This window comes from Colobus angolensis, unplaced genomic scaffold, assembly GCF_000951035.1.
Source record: "Colobus angolensis palliatus isolate OR3802 unplaced genomic scaffold, Cang.pa_1.0 Scaffold370, whole genome shotgun sequence".
Classification (NCBI taxonomy): domain Eukaryota; kingdom Metazoa; phylum Chordata; class Mammalia; order Primates; family Cercopithecidae; genus Colobus; species Colobus angolensis.
The window spans coordinates 637644-644338 of record NW_012117044.1 but is presented as its reverse complement, the minus strand read 5'-3'; positions in this window follow the sequence as shown (position 1 = coordinate 644338).

The following is a 6695-nucleotide window of genomic DNA, read 5'->3' as shown; positions in this document are numbered from 1 at the left end:
CCAGATGAGTTCCAGAAGATTAAAGTTATTACAATAAAGCCCAGGGGAATCAATCACGCTCTGCTTTGTAACCTTCTTGGTTTTCCACATCATTCACACAGACCACTTTCCACAGGGCACTGGGGTTTTCCGTAGCTGGGCTGGACCCACAGGCTCCAAGAAAGCACTTCAGGTTAGAAAACCCAGCAAGAGGACAGGCTTGGTTCAGGCCAGTGGCTGGGGTCTGACAAGTGGCTTGTTTAGTGACCAATAACAATGGGGTGTGAGAGTCTGGGGTGAGGGGTGGGCTCCCTAACCCCAGGGCTGCCTGAGGCATGCCCCTGGGGGTGGTCACTGTTGGAATCTTGAAAAAAAGCAGCCTGAAAGCTGGAAAGTGGCTTGGTAAAGAGCGGAACCCGTCACAGTTCTCTTTGATACTGTTTTGATGTTTTCATTTTTTATCCTTTTTTTTTCCTCAAAGCGCCTCCCAGCCATTGAGGATCAATCTCAACTCCTGTGTGCTCAACCAAGCTCCTGGTGAGCCAGTGATCTGCACGGTTCTCCCCCTGAGACCCTAGTGGCCACTCGCACTGTCCCTGAACTCCTGACCCCAAGTGTGAACACGGTCCTCATTCTGCATTGCATTCCTGGGAGCAGACATCAACTCTCTCCGCCTCCACTTTCTATGAGAGTTCCAGATGACAGAGGTGCAGAATAATCCACTAAAGAGTCTGCAACCTCTAAGGCCCAGACCTGCCCTGGGGTCTCTGCCCCGGCCTTCTGCTATGTCCCTCCAAACTCCAAGCTCTACAAAAGTCCCAAGTTTGTCCACATTTTGGTGTTCAAGCCCCAAAACCCTCTGCCCCATCCTGAATGCTCCTTCTTGCTTTGCAATATTGATTGGGACGACCATCCATTCCCTTCAGGGAAGTCCCACGCTCAGCTTCAGAAATGTAGCTTGGTCCAGGGACCAAGCAAGATATTCACAAAGCTGACCGACACAGGTGCATTTCACACTTCTTATTTGTTTATTCGTATTTATGATAATATTTAACTTAGGATCAATTCTCAGCGTTTATGAGAGCTATCTGGGATTTCTTTTTCTGTGCAACTTATTTTTTGGTTTTGATGGCAGAATTCTATTAGCTTTCCAAAGAATTATCTACAGACTCTCCCCTCCCCCAACATTCTTGCTCTTGGTCAGTTTAAACAGAATTCAGCATTTGAAAAACCTCATCCAGAAAACAGGGGAGCCAGTGCCTCTGAGGGCTGTAGTTCTTTTACAACTGTTTGATTTGCCATTTAGGCTTTACTATCTCTTCTTGAGTCCATTTCGATCATTTGCGTGTTCCTAGAAAATGGCCTTTTATTCAGGTTTTCAGAGTTATCAATGTGTTTAAGTAATTCTGTTTTCTTCTTTTTTGGACTCTGGTTATTTGTGCTTTCTCATACTCTGTTTCTTTGCCCCCTGCCTCCTTTCTTCCCTCCCTTTCTCTCTCCTTGCTTTCTTTTTCTTTTACTAGTTTTTGTTTTCCTTGACTGAGCTAATTAATATTTTGTTGTACTCCATTCTGTTTCATTCTGTTCCATTCTCTTCCCTCACCAAAAACATACCTTTCACGTCATAGTCAATTGTACGAGGCTTCTCTGTTGTTACTGTGATTCTATTTTTAACATTCTTTTTAGTGACCTTAATCAAAAGAATTATTACGTAAAATTAGTTCATTTGTTTTTATTGGTTAATATTTTTTCTGAAAATATTAATGGCTATATATTTTTCTATGAGCACAGCTTTAATAGTATTCCAAATATTCTGAAAAGGAATATTGATTTTAAGGAAATTCCATGAGGGACTTTTAGTTTTTCTTTCACTAAAGTATTGTTTAGGGAAGAGCTTTTAAAATTTCAGAATTGTTCTGTGTTATTATTGCAGTGAGTAAACTTTTATTATGTATTCTTACTTTTCCTTTATTGATGATAAGAAGGTGGTTTTTGTCATTTTTCTTTCTTCTTTTGAGTTTGAGGTTTTCTTTGTGAACGATAGAAAAGGATACACATTTTCTGTTCACAAGGCATGGGGTCATATGTAAAATGTCATACATTTTATATGAATATATATGTGTGTGTTATATATATGATCAATCTATTAATGGACTCATTTGAATTCTCTGTGTTTCACTCTTCCTTAATTTCTTGACATACAGGATTGACTGAGAGAGCTACACTAAAGTCTTCCAATGATTTTGTGCTTTGTCAAATTTATCCTTTTATTTATTCCAGTTTTTTTTTTTTTTTTTTTTTTTTGAGAGGGAGTCTCGCTCTGTCGCCCCGGCTGGAGTGCAGTGGCCGGATCTCAGCTCACTGCAAGCTCCGCCTCCCGGGTTTACACCATTCTCCTGCCTCAGCCTCCCCAGTAGTTGGGACCACAGGCGCCAGCCACCTCGCCCGGCTAGCTTTTTTTGTATTTTTTAGTAGAGACAGGGTTTCACCGTGTTAGCCAGGATGGTCTCGAACTCCTCACTTCGTGATCCGCCCGTCTTGGCCTCCCAAAGTGCTGGGATTACAGGCTTGAGCCACCGCGCCCGGCCTTATTCCAGTTTTTGCTACATTTATTAATGCTATGATGCTATGTAGTGAAGGTTCTTGACAGCTGTATCTTTAAATCAGTTGAGCAACAAACATTACAAAATATTTTATATTTTATGTTGAACATTTATATCAAATACAATATTTTTTATATTGAACACAATTTCAATATTTTTTGGTCATGAATGTACCTGTGTATAATATTGACACCCACCTTTCTATTTGTTTACATTTAATTGGAATATTTTTGCTCTTCATTCTGCTTGCAGTCTTTCTAAGTTCCTTGATTTTAATTTCATATTTTGTAGAATACAAGTAACCTGGAATTAGGTTATTTTGTTTTGGTCCTGACTGATGACCCTTCTCCTTTGGGTTAGGCTTATACACTCATATTTATTGCATAAAATATACACTGTAAGACCTAGCTTTGGCGTTTCCACTTGAAAGCTTCCTTGGTTTTTAATTTTTTCTATCTTTTGAGCTAGAGTCTGTGTTCTGCCTCCTAAAAAGCATCACCAGTAATTTAGAAGCAAGAATGTCAGTTTTTACACCAAAATGTTGATTATATTTGCTTATACAATGTTGCGTAACATTTGGCACCTTGGTGAGAAGTCAGATTGGAAAATTGCCCATGGCTCTGAACTTCCTGTGATTTTTCCAATAGAGTGTATTTTTTCCAATAGAGTCACCTGTTGCCTATTACAAGGAAGTTAGATGTCTCCTGACCTTAGCCCATCTGTCAAGTTAAAAACCCTGTTGGATAAAAAGTTTCTGCTTCAGTCTTGCTGCCCATGCCCGTGGGAGAAGCTACAACAGGGGATTTACTCTCCTGGCCCAAATCAGGTCCAGCTTCTGGACCTCCCTGCTCCGTGCTGGGGGATACTGGACATTCAGGGTGCCTTTCTGTCAGCCCCACAACACAGCCTCACCGGGGTGGCTGACTTTGTGCTGACCTTGTGTCTCTGAGCTCAGTTTCCACCGGGGTGTACCTCAGGGTTGGTCTTCAGAGACCTTGGAATGAGGTAAGGCTTTCCTAGTTTCATGTAGGTGATTATTTTTCCTTTTGTCTCTATTGAGTTATTTTGGTTCATTTGAGAAGTAACTGGGCAGGAGGCTTGTTGACATTTACTTGAAATGCCATCCTTTGTCACCTCTAAATCAATCTGTTCTCTTCTCCAGGATGGGATCTCTTTGAAACAAGAGTAGTTTCATTTTCAAAGTGGGGGCTCTAGCACCTGGCCCAGTGTGTGGCAGGCAGGGAGTGCTCAGGGCATGTTTGTGGGGACTTTTCTCAACAGTGTGCAGGGCTAAATGAGGGAGTGGAAGCCTCTGCTCTGCAGCGAAGACAAGACAATTACGATCAGCCTCTGAATTTCCATCACCATTGCCACCACCTGGGCCATAGGCGCTTGTGCAGCCACATGGAATACCTCCTTTGTTAGAAGTACCCAGTTTGGACGCCGTGGCCTTTTGGCTAGCTTTCGTTTTCATTGTATCTCTTCACAAATTTTTAGATTAAAAAAAGCTTTATTTAATAAAAATAAAAATTTATTTCTTTAAAGCAAGCATTTAAAGCATTTAGTGTGTATTTCTTCTGATATTGATTTTATTATTAAAAAAGACCAAAAATTCCTAGGAAAACATAATTAATGGCCAATGTTGAGGATGGAAAGTTTAACTTTCAGTGAAGAAGAACCATTTTCAAGTTCATATAGACAGTAAATTAGCCTCTGGAGCAATGACTCAAGAGCCCCAGCCATCTGGAGAAGTGGTTTCCATGCAAAAATTTACAGTTGCATGGTTGTATTTTAGTGCTTTCAGTTTGGTTTCTCTTGAGAAATTTCCTTCTTTTGGTGAAGTTATTTAAATTTGGACATGGCTTACATGGCCACTAGAATTCCAGTACTCATTATAAGGGAGTCAATGCCTTGGCCATATGTTCATGATTCCTCTTGTTGATAAAGTCTCCTGATGCATAAATATTCATTTTTTTTCTAAAGGAAGTTGCTATTCCAAATTTGATAAGAGTACTTCGAGTTTCTATTTCAATAATTCTGACAACCCTGATAGAGGAATCACTTTATTTTCTCCCTCCCTCTTTTTCTTCATTGTCATGAGTGATCAATGAATGAATGAGTTTAAAGAAGTGAATGTTGCATCAGTAAGAAGATAATTATGTACATGTCTGTTTCTCTACTTGGTAATTTTTTATTGTTTAGAAGCAGAAGATGGATTAAAAAGATAAAAGCCATCAGTGTAATAGACAATATAAGGCATATTTTAGCTTGTCATTAATAAATATCCCACATCATATAGGTTTTGCTTTGGTCAACAAACTTTTACCAAATATGCCTAGTGTTTTTGATGAAACTGCTTGACCACTATTGACTTGGAGGATTAGTGATAAAACTGAAAGATCAAGGAAATTATTTGGAGAATTCATTCTATGAGTAGACTTTTCTAGTAACAAAAGGAAGAACTGATTTTTGCACAAGCTATGGACAAATTAGGACACTGATTCCACATTGTGGACACTGATTCCACATAATCCACTGGAATTTAACCCAGTGGTTCTGCCCACTCCTTGCAGTGCTCATCCTTACCTTGCCTGCTTAGATTAAGTTGAAATAAATCTTTGTCTGGTCTGTTTCATCTGTTCTATTGACTTGTTACAGACACACACAAACAAACAGACACATACATATGTGTGTGTATGTGTGTATATATATATATATTTAGTGATTGCCCTAGGGTTTGAAATATACATTTTCAAATAATCTGAGTTTACCTTCAAATACTATTAAATCACTTCACCTCTAGTGCAAACAGCTTTCTTCCCAATTGTTGCTCCTATCTTTTGTGCCACTGTTGTCAATTATTTTACTTCTACGTAAGTTATGAATATACAATCTATTGTTATCACTACTGTTTTAAATTTTTGGCTATCTTTTAGAGCAATTTAAAATAAGAAAAAAAGAGAATTTTATCTTCATTTTTTCAATTTCCAAAACTCTTCATTTCTTTGTGTAGATACAGTTTTCTAACCAATACCATATTCCTTCTTCCTGAATAAGTCCCTTTAAAGATTTTTGTGGAGGGAGTCAGCTAGGATGAATTATGTCTGTTTCCATTTGCCTGTGAAAGTCTTTTTTTTTTTTGAGGATATTTTCACTGGCTATAGAATTCTGGGCCAAGGATTTTTTTCTTTCAACATTTTAAATATATCACTCCATTGTTATTGTTTCTGACAAGAAAGTCTCTTGTAATTCTTACCCTTGTTTCTCCTTAGGTAATGTGTCATTTTTCTCTGCCTTCAAAATTTTTTTCTTGGCTTTTAGTTTTCAGAGATTTGAATATATGTCAAAGTGTATTTTGTTTGTTTCTTTTATGTTGTTTCCATATTTATCCTACTTTTGTCTTGTGAGTTTCTTGGATTTGTGGTCTGGTGTCTGTCATTAATTTTGGAAAATTTTTGGATGCTATTTCTTCAACTATTTCTTCTACTCCACTGTCTTTCTCTTTTCCTAGGATTTTAACTACATTTGTCTTAGAATATTTGATATTATCCACAGCTCTTGGATGTACTTTTTAAATTATTATTATTACACTTTAAGTTCTGGGTTACAGGTGCAGAACGTGCAATTTTGTTACATAGGTATACATGTGCCATGGTGGTTTGCTGCACCCATCAACCCATCACCTACATTAGGTATGTCTCCTAATGTTATCCCTCCCCTATCGTCCCACCCCCTAACAGGCTCTAGTGTGTGAGGTTCCCCTCCCTGTGTCCATGTGTTCTTATTGTTCAACTCCCACTTATGAGTGAGAACATGCGGTGTTTGGTTTTCTGATCTTGTGATAGCTTGCTGAGAATGATGGTTTCCAGCTTCATCCAGGTCGCTGCAAAGGACATAAACTCATCCTTTCTTACGGCTGCATACTATTCCATGGTGTATATGTGCCACATTTTCTTTTTTTTTTTATTATACTTTAAGTTCTAGGGCACATGTGCATAACATGCAGGTTTGTTACATATGTACACTTGTGCCATGTTGGTGTGCTGCACCCATCAACTCGTCAGCACCCATCAACTCGTCATTTACATCAGGTATAACTCCCAGTGCAATCTC